The 22,027-nt window shown below is 45.0% G+C and overlaps 1 protein-coding gene across 1 annotated transcript in view; it reads right to left on the bottom strand.

The window, feature by feature from the left end:
* Positions 1-10,137, bottom strand: part of COL22A1 (collagen type XXII alpha 1 chain) — a 195,545-nt gene extending 185,408 nt beyond the window's left edge. The window contains exon 1 of the mRNA XM_083450394.1: positions 9,993-10,137. The gene's annotated coding sequence lies outside the window, so the exon portion shown is untranslated. The remainder of the gene's footprint in view (positions 1-9,992) is intronic.
* Positions 10,138-22,027: the final 11,890 nt, after the last annotated feature.

Raw genomic sequence — 22,027 nt, 5'->3', positions numbered from 1 at the left:
GCCTGGCGTGCTCTGGTCCATGGGGTCACGAAGAGTCAGACACGACTGAACGACTAAATAACAAAGCCGCCCTGAGCCCAGCTTCCACTGGGGAGGGCGGGATATAAATAAAATTTATTATTATTATTATAACCGAAAACATTGTCCTTACAAACCTGACTTGTTCTCCTATGTAAGTAAATGATCCAAAACAACCAAAGTCGGTTTTTAAGCAAAACAGAGATATCAGAGAAAATGGGGGGGGGGGGGATTTGTGTATCCTCTCATACTATCCCACCCACCAGGAGACTTTGAACACTGCGGTCATTTTGCTCATACTGTCTCATCAGCCTCCAGTCACAAAGTAATGAGGGCTATCCAGTTGAGAAAAGCTGCTAACTTATTAACTAATGCAAAGTGTGCTTCTTTGAAGTAAACAAATGATCTCTCACCACACTCCGCTGAGCACCACAGCAACTTAACCCTGCCTGCTTTGTTTAAGGATCTCTACAAACAATCTTTGTAAAGGCATTTATACCCGCTTCTGGGGATACGCTTGACGTCCCCATTCAACCGATGGTGACACATTTCTTCCTGGCGTGTGCTGCAGTCGGGTTACTGGGGCAACGCCCAAAATTCCTGCCTGGAATCTTGCCTCCTTTTCCCCCACCCACCCGGGGGGGGGGAAGGCACCAGATTTGAAACCAAAACTCTCAGTCAGTTCTCAAACCTCTACAATAGGTGCTTTGAGAGATCTTTCCCCAGAATATTTAGACCTCCCTTCTCACACTGAGTTCAGACAGAAGGCTGAAGACAGTAATACCGTAAACAGCGAGATAAATTTGTTGGTTTTCAGAGACTCTTTGTTATATTTGCCTCAGGGTTGCTCTAAGTACAGTAATGATTTCTTCTCATAGGGAAAGATGCAATCCTGCCAGTTTTAGCCACGTTGCTCAGCACAGTGCAATCCAGTATGAAATTGCAGAAGAGCCAATTTGGATGCAGGAAATGTTCAGTAACAGTGGTGTGGCCGTGTGTAATTAAAATGTAAACCACACCCTGTTTAAAACAGGGTTTTAAATATATCTTGTATACACCCATGCATTTCTCCTCAAACACATGTTGTGCCATTTCCACCACATGCCCCAAACCACCAGTCCTCACTTTTCATCCTACGCAAGCCTGCCTCACACCTGCGTGTGGTTTCCCCAAAACTGTGTAGAGGTGTCAATTCAAACTTACATTGGAACTGTCCCAAGTTTAGCTCTTGCACTGCAAGAGAATAGGAGGGGTGAGGGGTGAGAAATGAGGGTGAGGGACACAGGGGAAAACATTCAGATTGACTTGCAGTTTAATGCAGACCTCCCTAATTTACACATCTCAAAGCAATATTTGAACTGGAAGACAATTTTCCTTTGAAATTTGCAATTCTCTGAATTTTGCAATGCAGTCCTTGAGCCATAGTATTTGCAAATATAATGTGCATGTTAATGGGAAGTGTGCAAAAATATTCACAGATTAGAGACAATAACATGCACAATACAGGATGGCTCAGTTAGTTAGTGTGGCGCTAATAATACTGAGGTTGCAGGTTTGATCCCTATATGGGACAGCTGCATATTCCTGCATTGCAGAGGATTGGCCTAAATTATCTTTAGGGTCCCTTCCAACTCTACAATTCTATGATTATATTTGGGGGAAATGCTTGCAAAAATCTGTGTAATCTGCAAAACAATTCTGATGGATTTTCATGAGGTCTTAAAAAAAAACAACCCACACACTTCATGAACGGTCACAGAATGTGGAGGAATAAACTTATGGCTGGATAAACGAAGAATGGGAAAATGAGAAACAGAGCAATTAGCATCAATGGATTTGCCCATCCTGCGTGACAAAAGATTTTAAACAGGGCATTCATGGGACACATGAAATCTGCTGGCCATTTGGTCAATACTGTGGACGCTCCGGTTGTGAATGTGATCAGTGCAGGAAACACATTTGCAACCCAAGCATCCGCAACCCGCAGTGCTGCATCTGCGCATGTGCAGGTTGTGATTTAGCGCTTCTGCGCATGCGCAAGCGCCAAAACCCAGAAGTAACCCATTCCGGTATTTCCGGGTTCAGCGCAGTGCACAACCCAAAATCGTGCAACCCAAAGCCTCTGTAACCCGATGTATAACTGTACAGTAGACCCTCCAGATACAAACTTAATTCTTTCCGGGGGTCCGTCCACAATCTGAAAAGTCTGTATACACTTCCGGGTTTGCTGTGTTCGCAACCCGAAGTTTACGTATCCAGAGGGATACGTAAGTAGAGGTACAACTATAATAGCTCACGCTATGAAAAGTTTTCTCCAGAGCTTGGAGGCTACCCCCAGATATTTCATTTCACCTAGAAATAATTCAATTCACATAAGTCTATTTTGGTATAGTGTTCTTTTCTCTAATCTGCCATTAAGCGGCCTGGTCTCTGTGATTATGTGGTCTGTAATGCAGTTGCTAAGTTTGCCCAAATCTGGGAGGGGAAAGCAGGAAGTTCAAAACTCTGTCATTATGTTGTGCTGGATGTACACTTGCTTAAGAGCTTCAGGTGCTGCCCACTTTCAGAAATAGAATTCTGGGCCAAAACGACAATCAACCATCATCTTTGCAAAGCCATGAAAATGATCCATAAAGAGGAATCACGTACACTGCTATTGCTACCACCAGGCTGAGTATTGACAAAATTCAGTCCCCCCACCCCCAAGATGTAATACTTGAAGAAGGGGGGGGGGTGACCAGCAAGCAGAACAAAAACAGTCCAAACAGCAGATCTTGGAATTACATAGCAGTCAGGCTGGCTCTTTCTTTTTGTGGTTGAGTTCTCCTTGGCTTCTTTGGAATGCATGTTATGGAGCTTTTGCAGAGAAGCCTTTCAGAGCCTTTTACAAGAAGCTTCTCAAAAAACCAAGGTGAAAGAGTGATTTTACACAGAATCCCCTCCACCCAAGTTTAACCTTGCAAAATAGCAGTGAGGGGGAGACCATATCCTTCAAGTGTCCCAGTTTTCCAGGGACAATCCTGGAATTATGGAAGCCATCTCGGCTTCTGATGTGATCCTGGAATGTCCCTATTTCTTCTACCTGTGCTGCTGCCACCGAGCTCATGGAAGAGGATGAGCTGGCGCTTGTCCTGAGCGGCAGCTGTGGCTGCAATGGAGAATCCTGTTGTTTCTCCATGGCCTCACTGTGGCCACCGCTGCTGGCCTCCTCCTTTCGGCAGCTCATAGGACATGGGCTGTGACTTCATCTTAAAATAAGGAAGCCCGAAAGCCTTCTTGTCATTTGGAAATCACATGAAAATCTGGCCAACGAAAAATAAGGTAATAGAAAACCAAGGGGCATCAAGGTGAGTAAAAATGAAAATAGAACAGAAAGCGGGCTAGAGAAAAATCAAACACAACGAGTGATTAAAAATGGGCCTTCCTCCCTTGTACAAGCTTACAGGCCAATCCTGCTCTGGGAAGACTGTTTGCCCCCTTATTAGGTGGGCAGCTTTGCAATTGGGTCCCAGGCCTCCCTAGTAAATCAGCCTATCACAGGCCAGACTGTCTTCCAGCCGCCTAATGGACCAATAGCAACAGGAGTTAGGGGGCATTCTCCTGGGTGCGGGACCAAACAACCAATTGCGGTCCTTGGCACCATGCCCAGAGGAAGTTTAAATGCCTGGCCTGTGGGGCCTTTTGGTCACTCTCTTGCCGCACCTGTTCTCCAACCCACCGTCCCTCAGATTAGGGTTTCTTCCTGGATAGTACGACCTTGTTATAGACGATGTCAGTCACCTACTTTTCAGGGGTAGGGCAGGAATTTTTCCCACTTGGTTAATTGGCACCACCGCTTGGGTTTCCGCCTACCTCATAGCAATCATCATAACTTTTAGGCATTAGGTAAGCCTAACTTTGGTTGGAGGGAAGGTTGTAGCCTCTGCCTGCCCCTCCATGGGTTAGGGTGTTCGGTTAAAAGGATCCAGTAAGAGTGACTCCTGTCCAATGCCCAGACGGGGGCTAGGGCCAAACCACTCCTCCAACGGGGACCTCTTGGGGGACTCCCTGATTTGACATAGGGCAGAGGGCACCCCCCCTCACCAGGCTAACCCTTAGAATCACCCCCAGCAGACAAGTGGGAGTGACATGTGCCGTTGCTTACCAGAATGCCTATAGTCAAACCTCACATATGTAACCAAATAAAGTTGTGGCCTTATTTGATCCCCAAAACCAATATGCTATGTGTTGTCTAGTTATTTGCACCTCAGTGAAGAAGGTGGTCATGGGGTCTTGATATGCAGCAAGCCCCATTGACTTCAATAGGAGTTGACATGTTTAAGATTGCAGCCTGCCCGGGTTGGAGGGGAATGAATTTCAAGCCCAAATGATGCAGTTTTTAATTTCAGGAACTGGACACAAAAAGTGCTTACCCATACAAACTGGGAAGAGTCTGCAGAAAAAGACATTAAAACAGCTCTCCGAATTACACTGCAGGGGACCGTGTAATTAAAGCAGGCCCAGGAGGAAAATTACTAAGCGAAGCATTAGGCAAGTTATGAAACATGAGAGCCAACTGTAACAAGTGTCCTCATTCCATCTGAATGAAGGGCTGTCCAGATGGAGATACACATCCTAGAATTTTGCCATTAGCCCGGTTTACTGTGACAATTTATTTTCTTCACCTCAAAGAAGACGAAGCCAAGAATGTCACTTTTTGCATGTCTGTTTAGTTATACGGAAAATTATCCAAGTTCTTCTGCGTCAGCTTTCCTCTGATACACTCCTGGGAGCATCCTACACTTTGAGCTAGAGTGGAATGAGCTGTATCTGAAGTTCTCAGAGAGAGAAAGAGAGGGAGAGAGAGCAGCTATCCTTGAGAATTAATTAATGTGGTGGCTTCTGGACTCCAGTGATGTCTCATGTGAGGCCGCTGAGATATCCTCGAAAGCTACAACTGCTTCTTCTCTTTTCTTGGGCAGCAGGGGTGGGCCAGGCAGGGCACTGTCCCTGGGATTCCACTGCCCAAGGTGACTGCCTTGTGGGATGTAATCCACTGGGAGCAGTCAAATATAACATTCCTTGTTTTCCTAGAGTAGACATGCAAGGAGATGTTTGGTCCAGCCAGTCGAAACTTCCTTGTTCCTCCTGGCTGGAGCATCCTTCCTTTTGCATGTGATAGAAGGTGGGTGTGACCTAACTTGTCCAGGTAACAAAAGGATGAGTCACGCAGCACACCTATCTCTTTTTCACTTTCTTCTACATTTGATCAGCTTCTAGGTAGGACTGCTCTCCTAGCTAACAGAAGCTGGGATCATTCCTCCATATGGGGTAGATCCACATGTACATATTTGTAACTAAGTCTGCCTTCAGGGATCACACTCTGTTCTGCCTGATGTAAGTAAACTTATTTTATTGACTTTGAATATGATTGTGGTGTCTTTATTCTTTTAAGAGGGATCCAAGGGAACTTAGGAGGGACGTGGGTGGCGCTGTGGGTAAAAGCCTCAGCGCCTAGGGCTTGCCGATCGAAAGGTTGGCGGTTCGAATCCCCGTGGCAGGGTGCGCTCCCGTTGCTCGGTCCCAGCGCCTGCCAACCTAGCAGTTCGAAAGCACCCCCGGGTGCAAGTAGATAAATAGGGACCGCTTACTGGCGGGAAGGTAAACGGCGTTTCCGTGTGCTGCGCTGGCTCGCCAGATGCGGCTTTGTCACGCTGGCCACGTGACCCGGAAGTGTCTCTGGACAGCGCTGGCCCCCGGCCTCTTAAGTGAGATGGGTGCACAACCCTAGAGTCTGTCAAGACTGGCCCGTATGGGCAGGGGTACCTTTACCTTTACTTTTAAGGGAACTTACCATGAATGTACAATTCAGTCTGAAACAAACTGAATTGTATAATAGTGAGAGGCTTACACAAGCCTGCAACCAGCTATCTGTTATGCATGTAAAAAGGGGAATGTAAACTCTGCTAAGTAAAGGAACTTGCTAGTGCAAGTTAGGAAGGATATTAATAAAAAACATATCCTCTCCTGCCACCCTTAACATTTCCACATGCCTCGGTCCACCTCATAGACAAGCTGGCCTTTTCTGAGGTCCTTCTCCTTACGCTCTCTCTGAGGGAGGTGCAGAGGTAGCATCACAAGAACAGGCCTTTTAAGAGTTGCCTCTCAGATGCCTAAGCATACCCAAAGTGATACCCAATCTAGTCTAGTGGTCAGAACAGCCTTAACCACCCTGGTGGTTTGCAGAAGGTTTGAACTATAAATCTCATTGTGGTGGGCTAGCATCTGTTGGGCAATGCGGGGAGAGATGGTTTGGTAAGATTATCCACCTTGAAACAGGGAGATTATGATTCAGAAACCTGAGTCTGACTAGCCACAATGATCACCGAGTTACCCTAGACTCCTGTCAGCCTACTCCACAGGGCTGTTGTCAATAAAAAAGTGGAATAGTCCCTGTGCATATTGCCCTCAGTTTTTTGAAGGAAAGGTAGGATACAATCTTAATAGACAGACAAAAGGCAACGGTAGGCTGTAAAGTCAGAGTCAGGATCAGTGGCGTAGCGTGGGTTGTCAGCACCCGGGGCAAGGCAAGTAATTTGCGCCCCCTAACCCGTGGATTTGCGCCCCCTAACCCGTGGATTTGCCCCTAACCCTAACCCCCAGATGTTGCGCCCGGTGCGGCCGCCCCCCCCCCTGCACCCCCCACGCTACGCCACTGGTCAGGATCGAAGGCAAATACCTAATTTGGCTGATATGATGAGCAGAACCTTTTGACAGACCCTTCTGGGCACTGTGTTTGGAGGCTTAAAAAGAGTGATTGAGGACATATTGCAGATAACAAGAGTGGCAGGAAATTGCAATGTTGATTTACTTTGTCAGCTCTGAGATGGAAGAAGGGGTTTTCCCATCCTGAAAAAAGGTACTTTCAGGCATGTTTTCCTTAGCAGGGAAGCATGTGAGGGAAGATCTGAGAGTGATTTAAAATGTGATTAAAACATATGCCTCAAGGCAAAATATGACTATGAGACTTAAAAAAAAACAAGTTTCAGGGGAACTTGCCTACAAAACATTCCACAATAAATAGCTATGGAGGAGTTCCCAGCATAAAGCCACAAGTTATCTTCAAAATATCTACATCTTTCACACATCAAATGTTGCTCTGACATGCAGCACAGAAATGTTTGCCCTGAAACTATCAGTACTAGCAACAGGAGTCACAAAGGAATTTGCTTATAAAGTATAATTAACCCACACATACACAAAAATACACATACATAGTTCAAAAATCACCAGTTTCAGAACATACAGAGATGCTCTGTGGGATAAGGCTAAAGACCCATGTTCTCTATTCTTGCAGAGGCCAACCAGAATCCTGCAATCAGTGCTCTTTCCTCTTGCAATTCCCATCAACTAGTATACAAAGGCATACCACCTCTGACAATGGACAATCATCACGCAGAACAGAAACCTTTTCTCATGCTGCTGCCATGCATGTCATGGTGGTGCCCACTGCCATTGTTGACATAACCCAATAGGTTCTGTACTTATGCAGGAAGAACCAGATGCACAAAGGAGGATGGGGGACACCTGGCTTACTAGCAGTATATGTGAAAAGGATCTAGGGGTCTTGGTGGACCACAAGCTTGACATGAGTCAACAGTGTGATGTGCCAGCAAAGAAGAAGAAGAAGAAGAAAGGCTAACACTATTCTAGGCTGCATCAACAGAAGTCTAGTGTCCAGATCAAGGGAAGTCATAGTCCCACTCTAGGCTGCCTTGGTCAGACCCCAACTGGGTACCGTGTCTTGTTCTGGACATGAAAAGTTAAGAAGGATTTGATTTGATGGCCTCAAGCTGTTTTGCAACTCTATTTTTTTTTTTATATAAATATTTATTAAGTTTTACATAGACAATAAAAAACAGCATAAACAACACATAACACAGAAAAAATACACAAACATAAAACACAAAAACAACAATAATAAACAATAAAAATAAAGAAAATTAAAAACAAAATCTTCATAATAACCTTGCGTTTACTTGTTTCTGCGACTTCCCCCAACCTCCCTACTCTGTATTCCAAATCAAATGTTCTGTCTGCAAATTCTTTCCCTTTATCATAATTTAATTTTCTCATCATCTTAAGTCCATGTCCCATAATTATATTTCCTTCAATCTAAATTTTGGATCTTTTTCTGTTCACCTTTCTTGCTAAAAACCAGTCACCTTCAGTCCGATATCTTCAAATGTTCGTTATCTTGCAGTATTTCTGTAAATAGTCTTTAAATTTCCTCCAATCTTCCCTCACCATCTCTTCTCCCTGGTCTCTAATCCCCCCCCCCCTCTAAAGGTAAAGATAAAGGGCCCCTGACAGTTAAGTCCAGTTGCGAACGACTCTGGGGTTGCGGCGCTCATCTCACTTTACTGGCCGAGGGAGCCAACATTTGTCCACAGACAGTTTTTCCAGGTCATGTGGTGAGCATGACTAAGCCGCTTCTAGCGAAAACAGAGCAGCGCACGGAAACATCGTTTACCTTCCCGCTGGAGCAGTACCTATTTATCTACTTGCACTTTGATGTGCTTTCAAACTGCTAGGTTGGCAGGAGCTGCGACTGAGCAATGGGAACTCACCCCGTCGCGGGGATTCGAACCAACTCTATACTGCAAGATATCCCTAGAACAATGTGACCCTTGCCAGATATTGCCAGACTACAATTCCTATCAGCCTCAATCAGCAAGACCAATGGTCAGGGATGATGGGAGTTATAGTCCACAATATCTAGAGGGCACAATGTTGGCTACCCTTGCCCCAATGACAGTGGGAACAGCACCCACATTTGCTGTCTCTAAAAGAGAGCTGAGTTTTTCCTATTTGGCAGACTGTTCTTACATTCACGTTGAAACCAAAGAAGGCTTCATATACAGTGGTACCTCAGGTTAAGAACTTAATTCATTCTGGAGGTCCGTCCTTAACCTGAAACTGTTCTTAACCTGAAGTACCACTTTAGCTAATGGGGCCTCCCGCTGCCACCACACGATTTCTGTTCTCATCCTGAAGCAAAGTTCTTAGCCAGAGGTACTATTTCTGGGTTAGGGGGGTCTGTAACCTGAAGTGTCTGTAACCTGAAGCATCTGTAACCCGAGGTACCACTGTAATTAGTTATAAGTGCTAGTGAAAACCACTTTTGAACCTTTAATAATCTATATTTTGCCTACTTTACTGTGGAACTTTGCTGAAGTGGTGGCATTACCTAAGGCGAAGATTGCAACCCATTTATAGCTTAATGTAGCAGTATGTATTTATTCTATTGGTTATAAGGGTCACATATCAGTTAGTGACTTAGCAGCAGTTGTTTGGATGGGAGGGAAATCTGTATTATGCAAAAAGCATCCACTGAAAAACATTATCCTTAGACATCTCCTGTGTGTTCTTATACCAGAAACAATTTTGTTGGAGGAAAAATTAAACTAGGATGTTTCTCCTCATTGGTTCAATAAAAGTCACTAGACTTTTCCAGATTAACATTAGCTTGGCTACCTTCTGTTTCCACTCCTAGGCTGCTACCCTTACCACATCTACTCAGAAGTTAGTCCTATTGAATTCAATGGTGCTTACTCCTGAGTAAGCAGGGCTAGACATAGACTAGCAGGTATAAACCCACATCTACTCTGAAGTTAGTGCTATTTAATTTAATGGAACTTACTCCCAAGTAAGTGGGATTAGGGTTCCACTCATGTCTATTCAGAATTCATGGGATATTGATTTCAACGGGGCACACTCCTGTGTAAATTGGGTTTGGATTACATCCTTAGACATTTTTTTTAAAACCCCTTCCTTCTAGTATCTAAAAAATTGTGGTTCCTATTTTTATCAAGACACACATTCACATCCACGAAGTACCACCTTGTCCCAAGACAAAAGATAGCACCAGCTAACAGTTGTCTTCTGGTTGTTCCAGAGAGTTTCACTTCTGTAATTACAATCGTTCCTCTTACCTGCAGGAGAAAAGGCAGCGGAGATTCTCCAGTCCCCGTTGAACTGAGTTACTTCCAGCACCGAGAGATGATGCACTTGCAGCCTGGTTAGAAACTTGCTCTCCTAAAGGAGGCTTGGGGAATAAACTCAAGGCAAGCCAAACCCAGCAGGGTGTTGTGGGGGAACTTTAACATGAAAAGGGAGGAGGGGGGAAATCTCTCTCCATCCTACTTTCCAGAGACTTGAAGACGCTCTCTTGAAAAACGGATACTGAGTTAAGAGAGAGGGGAAGAGGAAGAGAAACGAAAGACGGGAACAAATGAAATAGTTTAAACTCCAGAATTTCCACAGTAGCAGCAGCAGCACCCCCCGGGACGGAGCGCTGCGCTCTTGTTGCTCAGAGTGAGGCTAAGTTTGGAAGGATGGGAAGGCGAGGGGGCCAGGGAAGTGAGGAGGTGGTGTTTTTGGGAGGGGTCTGTAGCAGGAATGAAGGGTGTGTGCGAACCGATGCAGAGGGGAAGCTGGAAGGGACCTTGCGGGTGAGGAAGGAAGCCTTAAGAGAAGAGAGAGCCTGAAGGGACCTCGGGGATTGTCTCAAATCCTAGGCAACCCTAAACGCCCTTTTCTAGGGAGTGAGCCTAATGGATGCAGACTTCACTTGCATTTTGCAAGTCCTAGGTTTGCCCTGAGAGAGATCGCAGGACAGGTAGAATGCGGAACAGAAAGGGAGGCGGTGAGGATTTGTCTCTGGGAATTAGCAGCTGAGGAAGAAAGATAAAAGGAGAGAGTTTGGATTGTGGGGATGGGAATCATTATCTTCTATGCAGGGTCCCAAGTCAAGCAGTTCTGGGACAAGACCCTGGACAGTAACATTTTGGCTGCCAAGAGTCCAAGAGGTAGAGGATTTAGTTTTCTTACATTTTGCACTGGGGGCCTTCTTAGTTAGAGGAAGCAAAGCAGGAACCAGATCTCCGTTTGCATGGAGAAGGTCCCAGGTGTCATTCTTGGTATCTGCAGGTAGGGCTGGGAAAATCCCTGCCTGAAAAGGTGGACAGGTGCTGCCAGCCAGTGCCAACCAGCATCTCCCACCTGGCATTCTCCAGATGATTTGAACTACAATTCTCATCATCCCTGACCATTAGTCATGCTGGCTGTGGATAGTGGGAGTTGGAAAGGTGTGCTAGGCAAGGGGAACCTCCAGCCAGCAGGCCAAACGAGACCTAATTTTGCTGGTAAGGCTGTTTCTCCCCAACCTCATCTGCCTGTCACACACATGATATCATATGTGATATCAACTGTGGGGCATGTAAAGAATACATGACTAGAAAGGAACTATCAGGAGGTATATCTGATATATATATATATATATATATATATATATATGTCCCATGTTTAGGGAAGTTTTTAATGATTGATATTTTAATGTATTTTGAGTCTCTGTTGGAACCCAACCTGAGTGGCAGGGGAAGCCAGCCAGATGGGCGGGGTACAAATATTATTATTATTATTATTATTATTATTATTATTATTATTATGCTTCCAGTGTTACAACAATAAAAGCAACCACACTGCAAAACTTAAATACAATGAGCACAAAGGGATAAAATAATCACATCTACAATTTTTCAGGGTGGAAAAAAATTTAATTGTCTTTGCGCGGTTTTGAGATGAGCCACTTTCTGAACCTCTCTGGGGAGCACTTTCAATACATTGGGTGCCACCACGAAGAAGATCCTTCCTTCCCCCAGGTATCACCATTAATGGTAGGACACCCAGGTCTCTGGTGTAGACCTGAGTGCACAGGTGGATGACATGGAAGTATTTGTGCTTATTTAATCACCAAGCATATATCCGGCTTCAAAAGGTCAGCATCAACACTTTCGATTGTGCTAAGAAATGGCTCAAGGACCAGTGAATACCATGATGATATAGGTCCACAATGACTGGTCCCACAAACACTGGTTGAGGAACGGGAGTGTGGAGGGAGCGGACCACCCCTGGCACCACTATTCCAGTAGGGTGCCATCACAGCGCTCCCCCAGACACGTGCAACCCCCCCGGGGCACATGCCATGCCCCCAGGGGTGCTAGCCACACCCCCGTCTGCTCTCCACCTCTGGTAGTGGAGCATGCAGCTTCTCCACTGCCCACAAAGCAGTGGCTAGTAGCTGTATTTTAAGATGGCCAGTCTTCTAAGATAGCCCTATATTAAATGCATAACACAGGCATGGCCAAACTTGGCCTTCCAGATCTCTTGGGACTACAACTCCCATCATCCCTAGCTAACAGGACCAGTGGTCAGGATGGTGGGAACTGTAGTCCCAAAACAGCTGGAGGGCGAATTTTGTCCAGGCCTGGCATAACAGTAGTCTAACTACTGCATAGATCATACTGGCTAGGCTAGTTGTGCCCAAGAGCGGTCCACACTTGGAATCCCAGCTGAACTGGTGGAAGACCCACCAAGCCACTGCAATCACCTGACTCTCCATCAACTATCTAGGAGGATCCCCAGAGTCCATCAACAACCCTGAGTCTAACCTTGATCTTAAAGAGGAGCATAACTCAGTCCAGAGTTGATCACCACCTTTGATCACCACCTTTCCCAGCAGATGTCTCACCTATCAACCAGGTGAGAAAGAACTGAGAGAGATAGAATTCATTGGTGTTGGTTTGAATCAAAAGAAATTAGAAAGAGGAGAAGGAAGAGACCAGCAGGCGGATGCAAAGAGAAGGGAAAATGAAGGAATAAAAGGCACAAGTTTCTCTATTAGAGGTGAAGGAGAAAAACCGAGACTGAGAGCTCCCAAGCCAATTTTAGCCCCACTTGGCCAAGTATTTTGGTCTTTTTATAGCTGCTTCTGAAATAACTTACTGTGCAGGGAAGAAGGGGGGTGTTGGATGGATAGAAATATGACTCTAGGTCTGTAAAAAAATCCTCCTACCCCTTTGAAAATACGGATTCAGGTATTTTGAGCTGAGGTTTAAGCTGAAGAGAGGAAAAACAATGGGGAGGCAGGCTATGCATCTTATCAGATTTGGAGGGGGGGGAATGTTATTTTGAGATGAGAAGATTCTTACCAAATTGCTTTCTAGCTTGTGGTCTAAATTAAAAGGCCCATGGCAGGAATATTTTGGGAGGTGGCTCAGCTGTGGCTTGATGGCTGGAGCCGCCACTCCACCCTTGTAGAAAATTCCCAGGTTCTTATTTTGGGGGCAGCTTTGATCAGAGGCATCTGCTGTGAGGTGCAGAGAGATATCAGCTGGTGCCCCCTAGTTTTGTCTCATATGTTTCTGCAAGCAGAAAGCAAGGATTAACGATACTTTATGGCCCTATATAATATCCTTTGCCTTCCAGAAGGAAGATTCTGAATAGTTTTTTCCCTGATGCAAGTTTGGCTTACCTGTTTATAGCACACACAAAAATGCATTTTTTAATTGATACAAAATCATTCGTGCCCATTCTCAACATGCTTCTTTCAATCAAGATTCTGCTATCCAGAGTGGTGTGTGTGGTTACTTGGAGCTGTAGTCAATTAACCTTTACCCAGAGTAAGGTAAAGGTAAAGGTACCCCTGCCCATACGGGCCAGTCTTGACAGACTCTAGGGTTGTGCGCTCATCTCACTCTAGAGGCCGGGAGCCAGCGCTGTCCGCAGACACTTCCGGGTCACGTGGCCAGCGTGACAAGCTGCATCTGGCGAGCCAGCGCAGCACACGGAACGCCGTTTACCTTCCCGCTGGTAAGCGGTCCCTATTTATCTACTTGCACTTTGACGTGCTTTCGAACTGCTAGGTTGGCAGGCGCTGGGACCGAATGACGGGAGCGCACCCCGCCGCGGGGATTTGAACTGCCGACCATGCGATCGGCAAGTCCTAGGCGCTGAGGTTTTACCCACAGCGCCACCCGCGTACCCAGAGTAGACCTATTGAAATTAATGGTCACAACTGACTTGGGTCTATTAATTTCGGTAGATCTACTCTGATTGAAATTTAGTTGAATACACCCCTCCATACATGAGTGAGGAACCTTTGACCCTCCATAGAATCATAGACCAATAGACCCCCCCCCCGAGTCATCTAAGGGACATGGGTGGTGCTGTGGTCTAAACCACTGAGCCTAGGGCTTGCCGGTCGGAAGGTTGGTGGTTCGAACCCCCACGACAACAGGGTGAGCTCCCGTTGCTCAGTCCCACTTCCTGCCAACCTAGCAGTTTGAAAGCATGTCAAAGTGCAAGTAGATAAATAGGTACCACTCTGGCGGGAAGGTAAACGGTGTTTCCGTGCACTGCTCTGGTTCACCCGAAGCGGCTTAGTCATGCTGGCCACATGACCCGGAAAAACTGTCTGTGGACAAACCTCGGCTCCCTCGGCCAGTAAAGCGAGATGAGCGCTGCAACCGCAGAGTCGTTCGCGACTGGACTTAACATTTAGGGGTCGTTTACCTTTACCTTTTAAAAGTCATCTAGTCTAAGGTTACCAAACATCCCTGTTTCCCAGGGACAGTCCCCGGATTTACAAATCAGTCCCCTGACAAAATCCATCTATTTAATAGGAAGTGAATCCCTGGATTCACTGAAAAAAAATCTGGTAACCTTAATCTTGTCCAACCCCCTGCAATGAAGGCATCTCAGCTTAAAGCATCCATGACAGATACCACCCCCACACAACTCTCCTTTAAAACTCCTAGTGATGGAGAATCCAGAACTTCCCAAGGGAGTCCGCCCCACTGTCAAACAGTTCTTAATGTCAGAAAATTATTCCTGATGCTTAGTTGGAATTTTCTTTCTTGTAACCTAAAGCCATTGGTTCGAGTCCTATGGTCTGTAGCAGGGGCAAGCAAGCTTGCTCTATCTTCCATGTGACAGTCCTTAAGATATGGTACAATTCCCATCATCCCTGGCCATTGGCCATGCGCTCTCTCTCTCTCTCTCTCTCTCCACACTGTATATATGTAATATTTATGAATTATGTGCATCTGTGCAAAAGGCTTTTAAGTCCAAAGGGCTCACCACTAGGGATGCCTACCCATCATACATTTGATGCACAATTCAAGCACATGCCTTCTCCAAAGCAATTCAGAAAACTGTAAGTTATCCCTCCCAGAGCCACAGTTCCCAGCACCCTCCAACGACTACAGTTTGGAGGATTCTTTGAGAGAAATTATGTGCTTTAAATGTGTGGTGTGCAAGCAGCCTATGATCAGTGTTAAATGATACAGAGAGAAGAAAAGGTGGTAGGTTCAAGATCTGAAGGGAACATAATCTCCTTAAATATATAGATTTAATAAAGCATGGGGTGGAGAACTCAGAAATCAGAGGAAGCTTCAATCAGGAAAATCCCCATGGTGTGAATGCTCTCAAATAACACTAGGGAACAACAAAAATTGTTGCATTGACACCTGCAGTTGTTCTAACCTAATTTCGATGTGCTGATTTCATATCTGAAGTTGATTTTGTTCTGTAAGCTCTAGGTTTTTTGTAGTTCATGTGTTTCACTTTTCACCATAATATTTGTTTTTCACAATGCAAGAGTCCAATATTTTATTAAACACATAGCCAAGGTAGTATAATATGAGTATAAATGTAAGTGACTTATATAGCATTGAACATGACATGTATAGCATTGAAAATGACGTGTATATCTATGTACAGTTGGAGGTATGCAAAAAAAATGTATTCCCTTGTAATACACAGTATACACATTACACATTCTTGTCTACTTGAAGAAGCCATGGTCCGATCTGAAAAATACAAATATTTAGGTTACAAAACTATAAAAATAAAGAAAAATTAAGTTTGCAAAACAATAATTACCATGTGGTTAGGGTAGATCAACGTGTCAGTGTCCACTTATCCCCAGTGTAAATATGACATATCGGCAAAAGTCAGAAATTGAAAGATAACTATAGCATGTACACGAAAATCGATTTCAGATTTGAATTCAGCATTGAAAGAACATATAAGAACAGTTGAAAAATCTCATGCAACAGAAAATGAAAAGAAAAAAAATTGTTCCCCAGTGATAACTCCAGTATATAATTATCTGAGAATTAATCAACAAGTAAGAGACATAATCAGAGAAAACACTGATGCATAAAAATGATCACCTGCTGCCAAGGCTGGATGACGTACTGCTCAAATATAATGCTGACCAATTGACATATACATGATTAAATGGTGACAAGCTTTATGCAGCCCCCTTACCCTGGATATGGATCTGGCCCTCTGTCAGGTGTGTTGTGGAGACTGGGCACCCCCAACCCTAACAAGGGAGGAGGCAGCTCCATGCTGCTGGCAAACCCACCCCCCGATGCCCCTCAACAAGAGGCCAGAGATGGCCACCATATGGGGTACCATGTATTCAGCACCAAGGCCAAAACCTGTGGCCTAAGAAGAACCCTAGATGTAAGATTTGGTGGGATACAGAGGGAGGATGGCAGACCTACTGGTGATTCCCAATGTCTAAAGGTTAAAAAAAAATAGGTAAAGGACCCCTGGATGGTTAAGTCCAGTCAAAGGCAACTATGGGGTTGTAGTGCTCATCTCTCTTTCAGGCCAAGAAGCCGGCATTTCTCCACAGGTCATGTGGCCAGCATGACTAAACCACTTCTGCCACAACGGAACACTGTGACGGAAGCCAGAGTGCATGGAAACACTGTTTACCTTCCTGCTGCAGCGCTACCTATTTATCTACTTGCACTGGTGTGCTTTCGAGCTGCTAGGTTGGCAGGAGCTGGGACAGAGCAATGGGAGCTCACCCCATCGCAGAGATTCAAACCGCTGACCTTCTGATTGGCAAACCCAAGAAGCTCAGTGGTTTAGACCACAGTGCCACCCACGCCCCCCCCCCAATGTCCATGACAAGGTGAGTGACCATGTGATTGGCCTTGTGGGGTCTGCTGGAGAATCCAGCGATTTGCCTCACTTTCCCCCTCCCCATCGCCAAGTTTTAATTCAGTTACTTTTCCTTTCACTCTCATCCTTTGCTCTGGGCTGTTGGTTTCCTAGTGAAGATAAAAAGGACTTTTCCATAGCATCTTCCTTACTCAAAAGCATTAGCTAATAGGCATTCACTTGACAACCCTCCCCCCAATGCATTACATGATCCCCAATGATGTGCTCTATTGGGAGCTAGCTTCAGACACCTGGCCCATTGACAGGCCAACTTGTCTGTCCAAAGATATCTGCAAACATGACACAAAGGCTGGCAACATCAAACCCACCATGTGAAAGCCAGTGTGGTGTAGTGGTTAAAAGCGGTAGACTCGTAATCTGGGGAACCAGGTTCGCGTCTCTGCTCCTCCACCTGCAGCTGCTGGGTGACCTTGGGCTAGTCACACTTCTCTGAAGTCTCTCAGCTCCACTCACCTCACAGAGTGTTTGTTGTGGGGGAGGAAGGGAAAGGAGAATATTAGCCGCTTTGAGACTCCTTTGGGTAGTGATAAAGCGGGATATCAAATCCAAACTCCTCCTCCTCCTCTTCTTCTTCTTCTTCTTCTTCTTCTTCTTCTTCATCATCATCTTCTCTGCAGATGACCTCAGTGCCTGGAGACAAATAGCCAGGTTGTGCATCCACAGCAGTGACCAGAGGAAGAATGACCACTTGGATTAACACAGAGAGAAGAAACACATCTGCAGCAGCATAACTGGATGTCTTCATCTGCCCCAACTGCAACAAAACATGTCTCTCCTGTATTGGTCTCTACAGCTGCAGCAGGCGCTGTAACTCTCCAACAGTTTGACTTCACCCACAAAGGTGAAATCTTCCATTGTTTCCTGGGACAGATGGATGGTACCAGCAAGACTACAGCAACATGATGCTTGTCTTAGACCTTTGATTATCCCTTTTCTCCCCAATTTAAAGAGTGCCCTTTCTGAAATATGTTATAGCAGCTTGGAAGCAAAGAATGGGGTTGGTGGAATGATGAGTTCTTGCAACAGGTGTGTTAGTTCAAAGTAAGCATATGTGTGGGAGAGAAGAGGAGATATTCCTCTTCACTTCCACCTTTCCTGCAATTTCATGACTGGGCATTTGGGGGTTCAGATCTGGGTTGGATTAGGGACACTCCAAAATGCAGGATCAGAGACACAATTGAACAGTTATAGCCCCTGTTAAAGCAAAGATAAAGCCTACTTGGTATTAATTTCCAAGATATACCTTTCTAAAGAATCATGCATTCAGGACACCCATTAACTTTCCAAGTATAAACCATCCCTTGGAAAACTATTTGGAAATAAATTTCCTTAAAACTTAATGATGTTGCTGAAGCAGCCAGGAAAAATAGCAGAGTCTGGCAGAGCAGGGCAAAGACATGTTGCTGCCAGAGGCGAAGGAGAAGATGACATCCACTTTTCATTCCATGTGTTAGAAATTTGGTGGTGGGATGATGTTTCCCACTGCAGCTGATCTCAGAAGGGGTACAGGCATGTCATATGACATGCACACAACTCTGTCTTCAAACATCCTACCCTGTTCCCCAGCAGCCACCTCCTGCAGCTGCCACCTCACCCTGTCAAATGGTAGGGCTGGCCTTGCAAACTGTCAATGGCTAATGGAGGCAGAGGCCAAGGATTGAACCTGGAGCCTTCTGCATGCAAGGCAGTTGTTCTACCACTGAGCTATGGTGCTTTCTCCTAACCCATTTCCTGGTTTTTAATTTTATATGGCTGATTTCAAGCAAATGCCTATGGTTTGGTCTTCAACATACTAAGGTGTGTAAGCATCCTTGAACCTAAACTGCTGGTTTTAAATCTTTTGATGTATTTTAACTATTGTTTTTAACTTGTTCATTTTTACTGCTTTTATTTTATAATGTGTTTCTAAATTTTGCAAGCTGTCTTGAATCCCAACTTGGGAGAAAGGTGGGAAAGCAACAACAACAACTCAAAACTAGCCGGCAATAACATTATTTGGAAAACCTTGTAGCCGTACCAGAAGATGGCCTGTATTGGAATTGGTTAGTGTCTAAGAGAAGGAAGTTCCCCACAGCTATAGAAACAGTTGCTAGGAATGTCTTTGAGGATAAATTTTATTAAAAGTAAATTGCTATGGCAAGACAGGATTATATTCTGCCAACAATGTACTTAACTGTTATGATGAACACTGACACTGATTTGCTGATGCATTTATTATCTGCTTTTTTATTATGCCTTCAGGCTTGCAATAAACCTGATTGATTGATCTAGCAAAATGTCAGCAGATGAACTGCAGAGCTGATTGACACAATCAGGTTTCCTAACAGAATGGGCATTGCAGTGCAGCCTTGCAAACGTCTGCTCAGGTATAAGTCTCACTAAGTTCAATGCGGTTTAAAAGTTAAAGGGACGCCTGACCATTAGGTCCAGTCATGGCCGACTTTGGGGTTGCGGTGCTCATCTCGCTTTATTGACCGAGGGAGCTGGCGTACAGCTTCCGGGTCATGTGGCCAGCATGACTAAGCCGCTTCTGGCGAACTAGAGCAGTGCATGGAAACACTGTTTACCTTCCCGCTGAAGTGGTACCTTTTTATCTACTTGCACATCAACGTGCTTTCGAACTGCTAGGTTGGCAGGAGCAGGGACCGAGCAACGGGAGCTCACCCTGTTGCGGGGATTTGAACTGCCGACCTACTGATCGGCAAGTCCTAGGCTCTGTGGTTTAACCGACAGTGCCACCCACATCTCATTCAATGCGGCTTACTCCACCCTAAATGGGTAGTGGATTGCAGCTTACAATTAAGTGCAAAAAGTATGTCATAGGAAAATGCAACACAATTACAAAGGATGGGTAGAGAACCAATAGTCCTATGAGAAAGGCATGGTCTCAAAGTTCAAAAATCATGTTCCGTATAAACTTAAATTTTGGGACGTTCAGTGACCTGCATCTGCTTAGGAGCTGGCCAAAATGGGGGGGGGGAGTGGGTGACAAGGGCCATTTCAACAGGCAAATGCTGCCATCTACTGGACCCTCCATAATATAACTTTCCATTCCACTTGGACCTAGTGGGCAGCACACGCAATCTAGGGTCTTCTTTCTCTCCATCCAACACCCCTCCCTCTCCCCTGCACAGTATGTTATTTCAGAAGCAGCTATAAAAAGACCAACGTACTTGGCCAAGTGGGGCTAAAATTGACCTGGTAGCTCTCAGTCCTCTGTTTCCCCCCTTCACGTCCTCTAATAGTGATTATTTTACCCCTCTGTGCTCATTGTATTTAAGTTTTGCAATGTGGTTGCTTTTATTGTTGTATCACTGGAAGCAACATGGGACATATTTATAATTCATTTTTTTAAAAAATAATGTGATGGAAACATTTGCCTATTGCTTTAATTCTTCTGATCTCTCTGAGATCAAACTTTCAAATAATACTTAGGAATAAATGGAAAATGTTCTTACAGCCAGTTTCAATTCACTGAACACTTAACTATACAAGGTTATCACACATCCCCAAATATTACACACACTTAGTGAAAAAATGGAACTTACTTAGAAGTGATCCCTTGTCACTTTATTTGTATTTACATTTCCTATATCTGAATTTACAGTGTTTACATTTGGTTTTTGCTAGTGACAGTGATTGGGGTTTTTTGTGTGTGTTTGTGTGTGTGTGTTTTACATTGAGAGTGCAGTATAAAAAGAAAGAACAAAAGGATGGGATATAAATACAACCAGCCAACCAATATTCAGATAGGGCAAGAAGATCCACAAGATCATCTCTGTTACTAGGTTCTTCTGTGAGAAGAGGATACCTCTGGGCAGGAGTGGCTGACATGCATCAGAACCATTGAGGTGGATGGCATCGAGCCCAATAATTTCTGGAGCCGAAACCAAAGACAGGCTGAGTCAACAAATTTTGGTTTTCTGTTCCATCCTCCTCCCTGTTGAGTTCTACAAGGGTCAACTAAGGAGAAAGAAGTTGAAAGGCAGAGAGAAAGAGGTTGGTGGGTTATTGCCTCATTTTTTCTAACAGAGCAGCCTCCACTTTCTCTGGGGCAGCCACTTGCAGCTTCTGAAGCAGTAATTTTGTTTCCTGTAAGTAGTTAATAAATTAGGATAGAGGAATCTCCTTTATATCATATACAATTATACTAATTTAGATCCAAACTGCGCTGCAAACAGGCTTTCTTCCCACTTCCTTTTAGACCGAGCAGAGCATGGAACTCGATCTCAGAGTTGTGGGTTTGAGCCCCACGCTGGGCAAAAGATTATTGCATTGCAGAGGGTTGGATTAGATGGAGCTTTCCAGCTCTACAATTCTATGATTCTATGAGAGCCAGTGTGGCGTAGTGGTTAAGAGCAGTAGACTCGTAATCTGGTGAACTGGGTTTGCGCCTCCGCTCCTCCACATGCAGCTGCTGGGTGACCTTGGGCTAGTCACACTTCTCTGAAGTCTCTCAGCCCCACTCACCTCACAGAGTGTTTGTTGTGGGGGAGGAAGGGAAAGGAGAATGTTAGCCGCTATGAGACTCCTTCAGGTAGTGATAAAGCTGGATATCAATTCCAAACTCTTCTTCTTCTTTGCAGACAGGTTGGCAAGTGTGAAAAGTGGGTGGAAACCCATCCATTTGAAGGCAGAGTTTGCAGGCAAATCCTTCCAGCAAAGAGATAACTTTAAAGGGGCTTGCTGTCTGTACCAAACAGCTGACAGTGAGTTCCACATGCCAAACCTAGCTCCTGATAGTTCCTTTCTAGTCATGTATTCTTTGTATGCCCCACAGTTGATATCATGTGTGTGACAGGTGGCTGAGGTTTGGGAGAAACAGCCTTACCAGCAAAATTAGGTCTCGTTTGGCCAGCTGGCTGGAGGCTCCCCATGCCTAGCACACCTTTTCCCTACCTGAAACCCTGCAAACTCCAACTCCCACTCTCCACAGCCAGCATGACTAATGGTCAGGGATGATGAGAATTGTAGTCCAAATCATCTGGGGAATGCCAGGTGGGAGATGCTGGTTGGCACTGGCTGGCAGCACCTGTCCACAGTTGCAGGCAGGGATTTTCCCAGTCCTACCTGCAGATACCAAGAATGACACCTGGAACCTTCTCCATGCAAACCGAGATCTGGTTCCTCCTTTGTTTCCTCC

Source organism: Podarcis tiliguerta, assembly GCF_965153285.1.
Source record: "Podarcis tiliguerta genome assembly, chromosome: 7".
Classification (NCBI taxonomy): domain Eukaryota; kingdom Metazoa; phylum Chordata; class Lepidosauria; order Squamata; family Lacertidae; genus Podarcis; species Podarcis tiliguerta.
Note: the sequence above shows the minus strand (reverse complement) of the source record. Positions and strands in the feature narration are given on the sequence as shown.